This window comes from Dreissena polymorpha, chromosome 8, assembly GCF_020536995.1.
Source record: "Dreissena polymorpha isolate Duluth1 chromosome 8, UMN_Dpol_1.0, whole genome shotgun sequence".
NCBI lineage: Eukaryota > Metazoa > Mollusca > Bivalvia > Myida > Dreissenidae > Dreissena > Dreissena polymorpha.
This window is the reverse complement of record NC_068362.1, coordinates 97,677,309-97,691,847: the sequence shown is the minus strand read 5'-3', so window position 1 is coordinate 97,691,847 and position 14,539 is coordinate 97,677,309. Positions and strand designations below refer to the sequence as shown.

Here is a 14,539-nt window from a genome sequence, read left to right as displayed (position 1 = left end):
TGGCCCGACTGTCCGGAATCGGGAGAGTTCTGGTATTCAGAGAGTCCGGTATTGGCAGAGTCTACTGTATCAGATGTACAATTTCACCACATGCTGTATACATGATCAAATCACACATTCATTTTATTCTGAAAAGGATGCTTCAATAACTGTGAGTTGCATCCTTCAATTTTTGACGAATGTCACAGATAAACAAACAAATAGCTAACTACAATAATTGTTAACTGGAAGTTCAATGCATTGTAAGATTCATTAAAGAGGTAATTAAGAGTATCCGGTGTCTTGTGGAAACACTTCAGTATTACAATAGCCTCAAGTGGTGCACATCTTATTGACATACTGTACACACATGATCTGGTGTAGGGCTATTGTGAAATAACAAAATCCCAGATTTATGGTAGGATGTGAATATGGTTCTAGATTAATGACATGATGTGAATATGGTCCCATGTTAATGCTATGATGTGAATATGGTCCCAGATTATTGATATGATGTGAATATGGTCCCATATTATTGGTATGATGAGAATATGGTTCCAGAATAATGGTATGATGTGAATATGGTCCCAGGTTAATGGTATGATGTGAATATGGTCCCAGATTATTGGTATGATGTGAATATGGTCCCATGTTAATGGTATGATGTGAATATGGTTCCAGGTTAATGGTATGATGTGAATATGGTCCCAGATCATTGATATGATGCGCATATGGTCCCAGATTATTGATGTGTTGTGAATATGGTCTCAGATTAATGCTATTATGTGAATATGGTCCCAGATTAATTCTATGATGTGAATATGGTCCCAGATTAATGGTATGATGTGAATATGGTCCCAGATCATTGATGTGATGTGAATATGGTCCCAAATTAAAGATATGATGTGAATATGGTCCCAGAATAATGGTATGATGTGAATATGGTCCCAGAATAATGGTATGATGTGAATATGGTCCCAGGTTAATGGTATAATGTGAATATGGTCCCATGTAAATGGTATGATGTGAATAATTATGGTCCCAGTCCCAGGTAAATGATATGATGTGAATATGGTCCCAGGTTAATGAAATAATGTGAATATGGTCCAAGATTAATGGTATGATGTGAATATTGTCCCGGATTATTGGTATGATGAGAATCTGGCCCCAGAATAATGGTATGATGTGAATCTGGTCCTAAACTAGTGGTATGATGTGAATATGGTCCCAGGTTAATGGTTTGATGTGAATATGGTCCCAGATTAATGGTATGATGTGAATCTGGTCCTAAATTAGTGGTATGATGTGAATCTGGTCCTAAATTAGTGGTATGATGTGAATATGGTCCCAGGTTAATGGTTTGATGTGAATATGGTCCCAGATTAATGGTATGATGTGAATCTGGTCCTAAATTAGTGGTATGATGTGAATCTGGTCCTAAATTAGTGGTATGATGTGAATATGGTCCCAGGTTAATGGTTTGATGTGAATATGGTCCCAGATTAATGGTATGATGTGAATCTGGTCCTAAATTAGTGGTATGATGTGAATCTGGTCCTAAATTAGTGGTATGATGTGAATCTGGTCCCAGGTTAATGGTTTGATGTGAATATGGTCCCAGATTAATGGTATGATGTGAATCTGGTCCTAAATTAGTGGTATGATGTGAATATGGTCCTAAATTAGTGGTATGATGTGAATATGGTCCCAGGTTAATGGTTTGATGTGAATATGGTCCCAGATTAATGGTATGATGTGAATCTGGTCCTAAATTAGTGGTATGATGTGAATATGGTCCTAAATTAGTGGTATGATGTGAATATGGTCCCAGGTTAATGCTATGATGTGAATATGGTCCCAGGTTAATGCTATGATGTGAATATGGCTCTAAGTCATACTTGTAAACTAGCTCTGCAAATTAATAATTAGGCAGTCAAGATCTATTTATGGCTACAGTGCAGTATGACTAAGAGATTTGTATATATACATTCTGCAACAAACATTTAAATCTTAAGTAATAAAGAAGAAATTTCCAAGCAAAATGTTTTGATTGCCTCGGAGAGGGTGAACAACATTATTTATATACAAACTAACTGTCATTTTATCCCAGGCAGTCACATTTGTCTATGTTCAATTGAATATGCTAGTTTAATTAGGTTGCAGTTATTAATTTTTAATGACTTCCTGAAGCCTAAATTTAGGCACAAATCATGGTTTGATTCTTTTCCAATGTATGCATTGAATGTTTGTCACAGTCTTAACACACATCCTTTTTGGAAAACAGTATGAGTTATTGTGATTAGGTAATGGAAGCATGTACTGTATGATGTATACATGATATGGCCAGACAGAATCTATTTTAAGAAGATCGTGCTTAGCGTTTAATGAAATTCAATATACCCATGAAAGTAAAACTGAAAAACATTTAAATAAGAACTACCTCTGGCATAGCAGAAATAAATGACAAAATGGATCAAGGATATTTTTGTAGGTTTTTAGGTGCAAACATGTTTATGTCAAGCTTATATATAAAGCTCAATACATAACAATCTATTAAAAGAACACGAAGTCAAATTTTCAATGTTTTGCTTATTAATGGCTTGATTTTAATCAATGTGAAATGTAAAGCTAGGTGTAGGTGCAAGCTACCAACAACATTTTACAGTGACCTTTTCCCAACTGGCCCCAAATGCAAGCCCAAGTTAAGCCCATGTAAGCTACCTATGCACAGAATTTCCATGTAACATGCACCTCACTCTCAATTTAAGTTCTTAAACAGAAACAAGTCATATTTTTTAAAATTACAGTGACCTTTGTGCTAACCAAACTAGCCCTAAATGCAATCCCAAGACAGGACTCCATGCAAGCTTGTTTTATCCATATTTTCACGAAGATTGGTGACTGCAACCTTAAGTTATTCCTAGATATTAAGAAGAGCATACACTCCGGTATGACACATTGTGTACAAACAAGAAGCATACTATCACTTGTTGTTTCTTAGAACTTCATTTTAAAATAATTTACTGCTGTATGTGCTTAGTTTAAACCTATTTATTTTAGCTTGATTGCATAGAAAGCCAAAGGCTAATTGAAAAGCTCTCAGGTCCGTTTCCTGGGTAGAACCAGTACTACATGTAGGTGTCTTTGAGGAGATCTAAAGAGAGCTCCCTCAGTGGGGACCGTATCCCTGACCTCCCCATTATAACCCTACACCATCATTTCTGAATCCTATGTATATTGTATATACCAAAGGTCTTCAGCAGTCTTAATTCTAAGAAGGCCCAAGTCAACAAACTCTCAAACTTTTCACAGTACTTAACTTACATTTTACAAGTAAACAAGTTCTTTTTTACAAATAATAACAGCTGCATAAGGATAGCTCACTCAACTGTCTACAATCTCAAGTGAAATTTTGATGGAAAGCATCTATGTATGTAGATGTATGAGAATAGCTAAATTTGTGTTTGATTTACTGAGCAGAATCCATTTTCTTTTTTCAAGTAACAGTGACCTCGACTATGCCATATTTAACACTGGTAAGGTCTGGATATAAGGTATTTACATATTAAATGTAATTACAATACCTAGATTTATTATTATCCAGTTACTGAGCAGAAACAAGTGTTCTATTTCAATTAAACATGACCTTGACCTTGGCCCAACCCAATCCATATGCAATCCAAAGCTATTTCTGATTACAAGGTATTAATCTGTTTATTAAAATTCATTGTATTTAATATTGCTATTTTTAATTACAGTGACCTTGTATGCACAAATGAGCACATACACCTTAGCCCATGCACAAATGAGCACACCAACCTTTGCTAATGCACAAATGAGCACATAAGCATTTGCCCGTGCTAAAATGAGCATATCAACCTTTGCCCAAGCTCAAATGAGCACACCAACCTTGGCCCATGCACAAATAAGCACACCAATCTTTGCCTATGCTTAAATGAGCACAACAACCTTGGCCCATGCACAAATTTGCACATAAACCTTTGCCCATGCTCAAATGAGCGTACCTTTGTCCATGCTCAAATGAGCCCATCAAAATCTTTGACCATGCAAAAATGATCACACCATCCTTTGCACATGCTCAAATGAGCACACCAACCTTTGTCCATGCAAAAAAGAGCACACCATCCTTTGCCCATGCTCAAATGAGCACATTAAACTTTGCCCATGCTCAAATGAGCACATCAAACTTTGCCCATGCTCAAATGAGCATATAAACCTTTGCCCATGCTCAAATGAGCACATCAACATTTGCCCATGCTCAATTGAGCACACCAACATTGGCCCATGCACAAATGTGCACACAAACTTTTGCCCATCCTCAAATGAGCCCACCAATCTTTTCCCATGCACAAAATAAGCACACCAACCTTTGCCCATGCTATGCACAAATAAGCACACCACCCTTTGCCAATGCTTGAATGAGCACACCAACCTTTGCCTATGCACAATTCAGCACAACCACCTTTGCCCATGTTAAATTGAGCAAAACCACATTTGCCCATGCTCAAATGAGCACAACCACCTTTGCCCATGCTCAAATGAGCACACCCACCTTTTCCCATGCTCAAATGAGCACATCAACCTTTTCCCATGCTCGAATGAGCCCACCAATCTGTGCCCATGCTCAAATGAGCACACCCACCTTTTCCCATGCTCAAATGAGCACACCCACCTTTTCCCATGCTCAAATGAGCACATCAACCTTTACTCATGCTTAAATGAGCACATCAACCTTTGCCCATGCACAAATGAGCACACCCACCTCTACCCATGCACAAATAAGCACACCAACCTTTGCCCATGCATGAATGAGCACACCAATCTTTGCCCATGCACAAATAAGCACACCAACCTTTGCCCATGCACGAATGAGCACACCAATCTTTGCCCATGCACGAATGAGCACACCAATCTTTGCCCATGCATGAATGAGCACACCAACCATAGCCTATGCACAATTCAGAACAACCACCTTTGCCAATGCACAAATAAGCACACCAACCTTTGCCCATGCATGAATGAGCACACCAATCTTTGCCCATGCACGAATGAGCACACCAACCTTTGCCCATGCATAAATGAGCACACCAATCTTTGCCCATGCATGAATGAGCACACCAACCATAGCCTATGCACAATTCAGAACAACCACCTTTGCCAATGCACAAATAAGCACACCAATCTTTGCCCATGCATGGATGAGCACACCAACCTTTGTCTATGCACAATTCAGCACAATCATCTTTGCCCATGCACAATAGAGCAAATCCACCTTTGCCCATGCTTAAATGAGCACAACCACCTATGCCCATACTCAAATGAGCACACACACCTTTGCCCATGCTCAAATGAGCACATCAAACTTTGCCCATGCTCAAATGAGCACATCAACCTTTGTCCATGCTCAAATGAGCACACCAAACTTTGCACATGCTCAAATAAGCACATCAAACTTTGCCCATGCTCAAATGAGCACACCCACCTATTCCCATGCTCAAATGAGCACATCAACTTTTGCCCATGCTCAAATGAGTACATCGACCTTGGCCCATGCTCAAATGAGCACATCAAACTATGCCCATGCTCAAATGAGCACACCAACCTTTTCCCATGCTCAAATGAGCACATCAACTTTTGCCCATGCTCAAATGAGCACATCAACCTTTGCTCAGGAATGGGCCAAATATACATTGCCTGTCAATAAGTCACTACTTATCCCACTCACAAAACGACAAACTACTATGAGCAAATTAACTTTTGTTCATGCAGGAATGAGTAAACCATCTTTGCCCATGCAAGAATAAGTAAATCTTATTTGTCCATGCATGAGTCAGTAAACCAGATTTGCCATTTAATACATAAATCAAGTAGGGACTATAAAAAACAAGATGCGTTTGTGAAACACAATGTCCCCCTATATGACGTTTGACTTTGAAGGATGAGCTTGACCTTGTGAAGGATGACCTTGACCTTTCACCACTCAAAATGTGCAGCTCCATGAGATACACATGCATGTCAAATATCAAGTTGCTATATTCAATATTGCAAAAGTATTCATAAAATAAGCTTTTTGGGCCACATATATTTGACCTCTGACCTTGAAGGATGACCTTGACCTTTCACCACTCAAAATGTGCAGCTCCATGAGATGCACATGCATGCCAAATATCAAGTTGCTATCTTCAATATTGCAAAAGTATTTATAAAATAAGCGATTTGGGCCACATATATTTGACCTCTGACCTTGAAGGATGACCTTGACCTTGACCTTTCACCACTCAAAATGTGCAGCTCCATGAGATACACATGCATGCCAAATATCAAGTTGCTATCTTCAATATTGCAAAAGTATTCATAAAATGAGCGATTTTGGCCATATATATTTGACCTCTGACCTTGAAGGATGACCTTGACCTTGACCTTTCACCACTCAAAATGTGCAGCTTCATGAGATACACATGCATGCCAAATATGAAGTTGCTATCTTCAATATAGCAAAAGATATTGCAAAATGTTAAAGTTGGTGCAAACAGACAGACCAACAGACAGACCAACAGACAGACCAACAGACAGGGCAAAAACAATATATAAAAACTTTTTTTTTACAGATGGACACCTGCATTAAATATTTACTCTTGGTATTGATAGTGTATTAATGGGAAGTATTTGTGAAAATATAATTCATAAAAACACTTTAGAGTTGTCTTATTCATTTTTATGTATGTCCAAGTTATGCAACATGGATTGGTAAGTAATATTTAATTAAGATCATTAAAAATATACTTAATTTCATTATAAATATCATTTTACGAGATTATTCAGATTTAAAGCTAAAATTGGTTATTCATTCTAAAACAAACAAAAATGGTTTCATTATGCTTTGGCAGCTTTTCATTTGTTAAGATTATTTTATTGAATTGCAGAGCATCCAGAACAATATTTTCAGATGGGCCTTCTCCTAAGAGAACTGAAAAATCTAATTCAGTAATGGTCTCCGAATCCAAGAGAATCTATTACCTGTATCTATAAAAAGATTGCCATTATGGCCCACTATGAGCCCTTCACAAGTTCACAGCATTTGGCCTTGTGTTTTTTTACTTATAACCTGATCCCGTTTTTTATTTTTTCAGATATGGTACAAAAAATACATTCAGACTATGTCTCATCACAATTCAATCATGAACGACAAATTGATATTTATAAGAAATTTATCACGTTTGACCAGGTAACTATGTTTTCTAACCCACTTAGACCATATTTGAACTTGGTAGACGTTGTCAATATAAAAAGTTGACAGTTTTTTTTCTTTGATTTTATCGTCATGTATTGATCTTCTACTGTCCAAACTACCAGTATACCCGGATCTCTGAACTCAAATATTAATGGGGATTTATCTGCGTCATTTATTCAGACTTGCATGGCCACTCCAACAGTTTTCTGTGCTGTCCCTATTTAAACCGCTTGATATGGTGGCAGTACATAAGTATAATATATTTGCAAAATTATTAAATGCATACATATTCATCAGCTTTATAATCCTTAAACATTTAATTTGAACATTGACTGTGATTTTTATTTATGTAGTTGTCTTTCCAAAGCATTTTAAAGCTCTGCAATAATTAAATAAAATATTTTCCTATTAAATATTCAAATATTTTTGCATGGACAAAGAGCACAAGAACATGTATTGTTGCTAAATTACCCAAGAATCAACAATGCAAAACATGGGTGCAAAACTTTAAACATACAATGTATATGATATAGTAATTGCAAAATATGTTGACAGGCCAGTTAGAATCAGACAGTGCTCCAGCTAGGATTTGAAAAGGGCATGGGGGGACTATTTTTCAAAAGGTCACTATCGACGCACAGCATTTTGTTAAAAGGGCACTTTTGAGTGCGCGGGCATATCTTGAATGCTCCCTGTTGCATATTAATTTATATGTTATTAATAATTGTTAGAATATATTATTCCCTTGTTTACTATACCAGTAAAACAAAATGTCTTCAATGAAGAATAAATTGATGACAATGTAATCAGAGATTTTAACTTCTGACATGCCAAAAAAAAAAGTGTTGTTTTTTTTTAACAAAAGGGCAGGGCGGGGCTTCCGAAGGGCAGGGCAGGGATTACGAAGGGCAGGGCGCCCTTCCATTTAGGCCTAGATGGAGCACTGATCAGAGCAATTTTAACTTCATGGCATGAACAATTTTAGCATGAACAATCTTATTATTTTCTCTGATCTGCCAAGATAAGACATTTTCTGTCAACACAATTGTGGATTAATTATTATGCATGATTTAAAGTTGTTATAAGATAAATTACTTAAAATTACCAGCAAATATATTCATAATATTTATAAATTTACCTCCCTTACCAATACAGAAGATAAAATCCTATTTTTTTTAAAGTCACTTTCATGGTAATTTACTTAAACTTATGCCTGATGCTACATACAAAAACTTATATCTGCAACTTAATACAGATATTAAAGCACTTATAGTTTAGTTTACAGTTTATTGACTTCGTTATCGCACACTTCCATATTTGAGATACGGAAAGTCTCTACATAGATATATATTTAATTTGAACATAATGTTATCACTACATGTATGATCAATTTTTACATGCAAACACCCAAATTTAAACTTCCTGATCATATCTGAACCTAGCTGTTAAGACTGACAATGTCATTGATTACTAAAAGCCCCATTCAAGCAATCATTTTCCCACACAAAAAGAACTTTCACGTTACTGGTAGCAAATTTCGTAGGTAATCTTCACATAAGCTATTGTGTAATTTTGACAAATGTAATAATTCCAGATACTTCCTACGCTCTGCTTAACTGTATCAGTTAATTTCTGAATACAAGTTGGGTAAAGAAACAGATTTAGAGAGACCAGTGATTTTTCTTGTCGCATCATTTTGTATTTTATTTAACATATCTTTTTCGTAAAGCGCACAGCTAGCCATCCCAAACAACACATGCATACTCAAGTAGTGGTCGTACATGTAGGTGGAAGATACAAATTTGATAAAATGTTTTTGTAGAGCTCATGTATTTAACTTTTTGCATAATTACAAGTATTTTTATTCATTAATTTCTCATCATTAATGTTCTATAAAAAGTGCTTGTATCGTTCAGGAAGAGTAGTACTGATTGTCACATTATTCAACAGTTACATGGTAATCATGTAGGCATTCACACCTAGAAACTGTCCCTAATGAGGTAGTCATGCACTTTAAAGGCTCTTTTGTTATCCCTCACATCATTGTTAAAGCTTGCAGAGTTTTGAGTCACAAGTTAATTGATCATATCTGGGGTCACTATTTTGACTCTTTTATGGTTATGTATTATTTAAAGGGTGTACGGAAGAAACCCTTTCCAGAAGAAACCCCCTTCCCTAAAAACGGCATAGCAAAAGAAACCCCCTTTAACATTTTGCATACACGGAACAAACCCCCCCTTCTATAGCGGAACAAACCCTCTTCCATAATGAAATCATGAGTATGTGGGATTCAAGCAAGAATATGCACGATTTTGTCAAAGATTTAATGAATTTATATAAATGTGCAAAAAACGCTATCTGTTCTTACGACACACGAACACTAACTTCGATCCTAAAAAGACGAATGCTTCGGTTATTGTAGGAAAATATGTACGTACTATCTTCGTAACAATCGGCTCGGGGAGCTAATTTGTCTTTGCTACATTTATAAAATTCGTATTAAATGAATCATTTTTCTTGCCTATTTTGTGTTATTGTACTATATTTTTATCAATATAGTAAAATTTAACAAATAAAACTGTTGTTATCTCAGTTAAACAAGTTCACACGAGCATCTCATCATTAACAACATGTGAACAAACTGTCAGTACACTTCTTTAATCAGCACAAAGCAATTTGGAAATAGATTTTCACACCTTCATATAATTATAATCAATGTCCTTTAATGTACTTGCTATTGTTGACAATGGTGATAAGTTGTGGCATGATCGGCGATTTTCATTCATTTCCGAAAAAGTGCGGCTCGTGTGAATTTATGTACAGTTTGTAGTTTGTTTATTACATTCGCTCAATTAATTGGTATTATATAAATAAATAAATAAATAAATAAATAAATAAATAAATATATATATATATATATATATATATATATATATATATATATATATATATATATATATTTATACGCATCCGTGGTACCTCGAATATTACAATAATGGAGATCATTAAGAATAACAAGGGTGGACAGAGTTATGTTACCAGGGGTACTGCTACACGATGAAAGCAAAGTCATCGGTTAGCCAGCGTTGGAAGTATGACAAACGGGATTCACAGAAATGCCTGGCAATTGCAACTACTGATTTAGAGGTAAATAATATTATACTTTGAACTGATACTCGTACATAAAAAAACATTCATCTAAAATTGGCAATATTATTAATTTGCATTTATAACCATTCGTTGCGATTTTTCATATAATATTCAGTTTTCATAAAATTCTAATTCTTCACATGTGACAAATGTTTATTTATGTTTCAGATTACCGCAATGAATCATCAAACTGCGCTGTTGACTTTGTGCCAACAGTTAACAAAGGAGGAGAAGACCATCCGAGAGTTCTAGTAGGCCATCGGATAAAGCAGTAGGCTACACTTGTGTGTTGTTAGGGAAGGATGTTGTAGATTCATCACGCCTTTTTATGCATTAGTTTTTTTGTATCATATGCCTGTTTTATTGGTAATAAATGCGTTTATTTTTTCTTCAACTATTTGTGCATTGCTTTTAAATATATGCTTGTTTGATATTTGTAAATAAATGAAAATATATATTTTTTTTTTTTTTGTCTAGTTCATCCATCAATAATACTTATTTTTCCACAATCATACATTATTCGTTTTATTACCATATTGTTAATTCTAACTACCAATTATCTTTCAAACATGATGTTTATCACGATAACGATGTATGAGATTCGCAGCTTGAATATTTAATGTGTATCATTAACAACTTGTGAACAACCGGTCGCTACACTTCTTTAATCAGATTTTCGCAGCTTCATTTAATTATGGATTTTGTATAACAATTAGGAAGGGGGTTTATTCCGCCTGTCTGAAAATTTGAAGGGGGTTTGTTCCACTATGAAAGGGGGTTTGTTTCATGTATGCAAAATGTGAAAGGGGGTTTCTTCCGCTATGCCGTTTTTAGGGAAGGGGGTTTCTTCCGAAGGGGGTTTATTCCGATAATCTATTAAGTGATTGTGTTTTAACTGTTTTAATGCATGATACTGTTTCTTAAAATTGAAAATTTGATTCCTTGCTAGGTTTAGACTAAAATTTGTGTTTAATAGGATAAATAAAACGCAAATAAAACATATCTAAATATAATCATATAAAAATGTAACAGAGATTGCTGAAAATGACTATGAAGTTGTCTAATGAAATGGTGCAAAGTTTCAATTAAATTGGTTCAAATAACATTGCTTATTGTTAATTGTAATCTGGAGTTCATATTAAATGTATTTGCTCACCCGTCTTTGTAATTTTGTAAGCTTTTGTTATTTAAATAAAAATGTTCAAGAACAACAGCAACAAAAACATACAATGTTGGTTTGATAGTCAAATTATGATAATTTATGTTACATTTGTAAATATTCACTCACACACCTTTTTAATATTTATCAAACTTCAAAATACTAGTTCATTATTATTAGCAGTACACCACATCTAAGCATGCAACAATTACCGTAAAACATTGTGTATAAGGCGAACTATTTTACCCCAAAATTTCATTTTTAAAACTTGATGCGCGTTATACACAACAACAGCTATGCCAAGATTTTTTCCTTGTCAGTTACCGAGTTATGGTAACTCTCACCATACTGCTCCCCGTTGTTTTAACTGTAACTATCTTTTTAATTGTGTTATATTTATGATCGGAATATAGATGGACAAACATTATGAAGTTAACATTAATATTTTTTATCTTTTTCAGGTACGTACACAGCATTTACATCCAATAAATTTGAAGAAGAAAATTAAAAAACAAGGAAGCCATTTTTATTTGAATGTTATTGTTTTTTCCCAAAATATTATACTCTACTGTACTAGGGTTACATAATTTATTTTGGGGGCACTTGTCGATTTACAATAGTATGTCGGCAAGGTCTTTCCCGATATATTTATGATTATTTTTCTTGCTCTTCAAATGTGTTAATAACATTTTTGATTTTGTTGTTGTGTTTTTTTAAATGTCTTTCATGCGTCTTGTCAAGTTTGGGGTTGTGATTATCAAGTAATTTGCATCACCTGTCAAGTTTTGTGTAGCTGGGCTATTATCAAAACATGCGAACTGGCAAACAGCTTCACACCTCCATTGTTTGTTTATTGCCAGTCAGAACGCAATTTGCATAAAACACATGCTCAATGAACCGTTAAACTTCACCTCCGTTTTCTGCAAAGATTTGAAAGGCGGAGCTATGCACATGCTTTTATTTAATTGGATGATCGACTGCAATTGAGGAACAACCACATGATTGGTTCAGCACGTTGATTGCTAGACAAATTAATTTGCATCAGTTAAAATAAGACGTTTTGTGTTGTAAATCAACGAGTTTTCATGACAACAAAAACTTAAATTACCGTGACGATGCGGGGATCAATTTCTTTTTTTCATTAACGATCTCATTAGTCAAGACTATAATTTTAATCAATTTTTGGAGGAAAAAAATGCACAACTCCATTGTTTGTTTTTCCCCGATTTTTTTGCTTTAAAAACTTTTTTTTCCTGATTTGTTTGCTTCAAAAAGTAGATGCGCTTTATACATAAATGCTCGTTATACACAGCGTTTTAAGGTTAAAGTGTTGCTGGACTATTTGTTTGACTTTTGATTCATAAATGCATTTTGGTATGAAGTACATTTGGAAAAGTGAGTTTACCCAACAGAGAAGTTATATTTTATACTTAGTTGACTGTGGAATTATATGATTTCTTCAGATTTCCATACCCCTACCATGCTGTGATCAGAGAAGCTCAAAACAGAGGCTATCTCTATCTATGTTCTCTGGTCTGGTTGATGAAGCTGAAAACTGCGCACAGACAGAATGTGTTAACCAATTAAGCAAAATTAAAACTTCATTGCCAAAAGGACAGTAATATCATTAACCCTTTGCATGCTGGGAAATTTGTCGTCGGCTAAAATGTTGTCTGCCTAATTTCTAAAATTAGCATTTTCTTTGATTTTTTTCAAAGAATACTATCAGAATAGCAAACAATTTGGATCCTGATGAGACGCCACGTTCTGTGGCGTCTTATGTGGATCCAAACTGTTTGCAAAGGCCTTCAAAATTTGGTACCAGCACTGGAAGAGTTAAACAGAGGTTTTAGTGGTACTATTGCCATGTTAGTATTGCAATATAACATTGCGCAATTCAAATGTAATTGCACAGTGTAAATGTGAGATGTAGATTTGATAATAATGTTGTCAGTTATCTATTTTATTGTCACAGTACACAGCTAGACTGACTACATGGCCCTTGGGCTGCAATTGTGCTCAGTACACCATTAATACCATGTTATTGCACTCTCACATCAGGACATGTACTCAAGAACATCAAGTGCATACTTCAACATGTTTTGTTACCAGTGTTACCAATGTTTTGTGTTATTTTTATTAGTTATGATGAGTGAAAACTCCTTCATGAAAACATGTTATGTATACTGTTGGGAAAACCTATAAATAAGTGCAGATTTGTTTATTGACACATACTGGTAGGCAGAAATATGAGAAAACATATCAGATTTGGGGTACACTAATTTTGTGTTCGTTATAAATTTCATTAAAAAAACAATATGTAATTGATGGTATCATATAAAAATTGTTAATTAAATTAATTTAATTTCATTTAGCTTCTTGTGTCCATTGTTATAAAGATTCCAAGAATAAAATGGTGATGTTGAAATCTTATACAGTACAGCCAAGGCGGAACAAACATATTTCGCGATCCGCGGCGGCAAGGCAAAACGAGTTGATGCCGCATAAGCTGTTGAAGCCGTGTAAGTATGCGGCGGCAAGTCGAATTTCGCCGCGAAGCTTTGCATCTGTCCGCCGCAGCATGCCGAGGCAAGCCTCGATCCGAGACATGACGCCAAGTCGATCCGTACATGTATCATAAAATAAACAATCTTTTTTAAATGTTTAGTTGTTAGAAAAATTAAAAGAACATTTATAATATGTCAAATCAAAATATTTAATGTGCGCGGATTCAAAATAAAATAGATAACATAGTTAATAAAAAAGCGTGCTGTTGTGTTTTTAGTGAGTGCATTCCTGTTTATAAACGAATTGTTGTAATCCTGAAAATTAAACAAAAATCAAAGTCAGCAAAACAAAAAACGATAATCAAGGGCATATATTAATTTAATTATTTTTTTATATTAAAGTGATATTATGGGCATTTTGCACTGTTGAATTGAACTGAAAAGAATAAACAGGTCAAAAGAGTTAGTGAAAATGTGCTTACTGACAATTAG

The 14,539-nt window shown here is 35.0% G+C and overlaps 1 protein-coding gene across 4 annotated transcripts in view; it reads right to left on the bottom strand.

The window, feature by feature from the left end:
- LOC127841045 (uncharacterized) overlaps positions 1–14,539 on the bottom strand; it is a 61,088-nt gene that overhangs the window by 37,154 nt on the left and 9,395 nt on the right. Inside the window, exon 1 of one of the 4 annotated variants that reach the window (XM_052369560.1) lies at positions 8,370–8,760. The exons of 2 other annotated variants lie outside the window; for them this stretch is intronic. The gene's annotated coding sequence lies outside the window, so the exon portion shown is untranslated. Of the gene's footprint in view, positions 1–8,369; positions 8,761–14,539 lie in introns of those variants that run through there. One more of the 4 variants, XM_052369558.1, reaches the window with a different exon arrangement.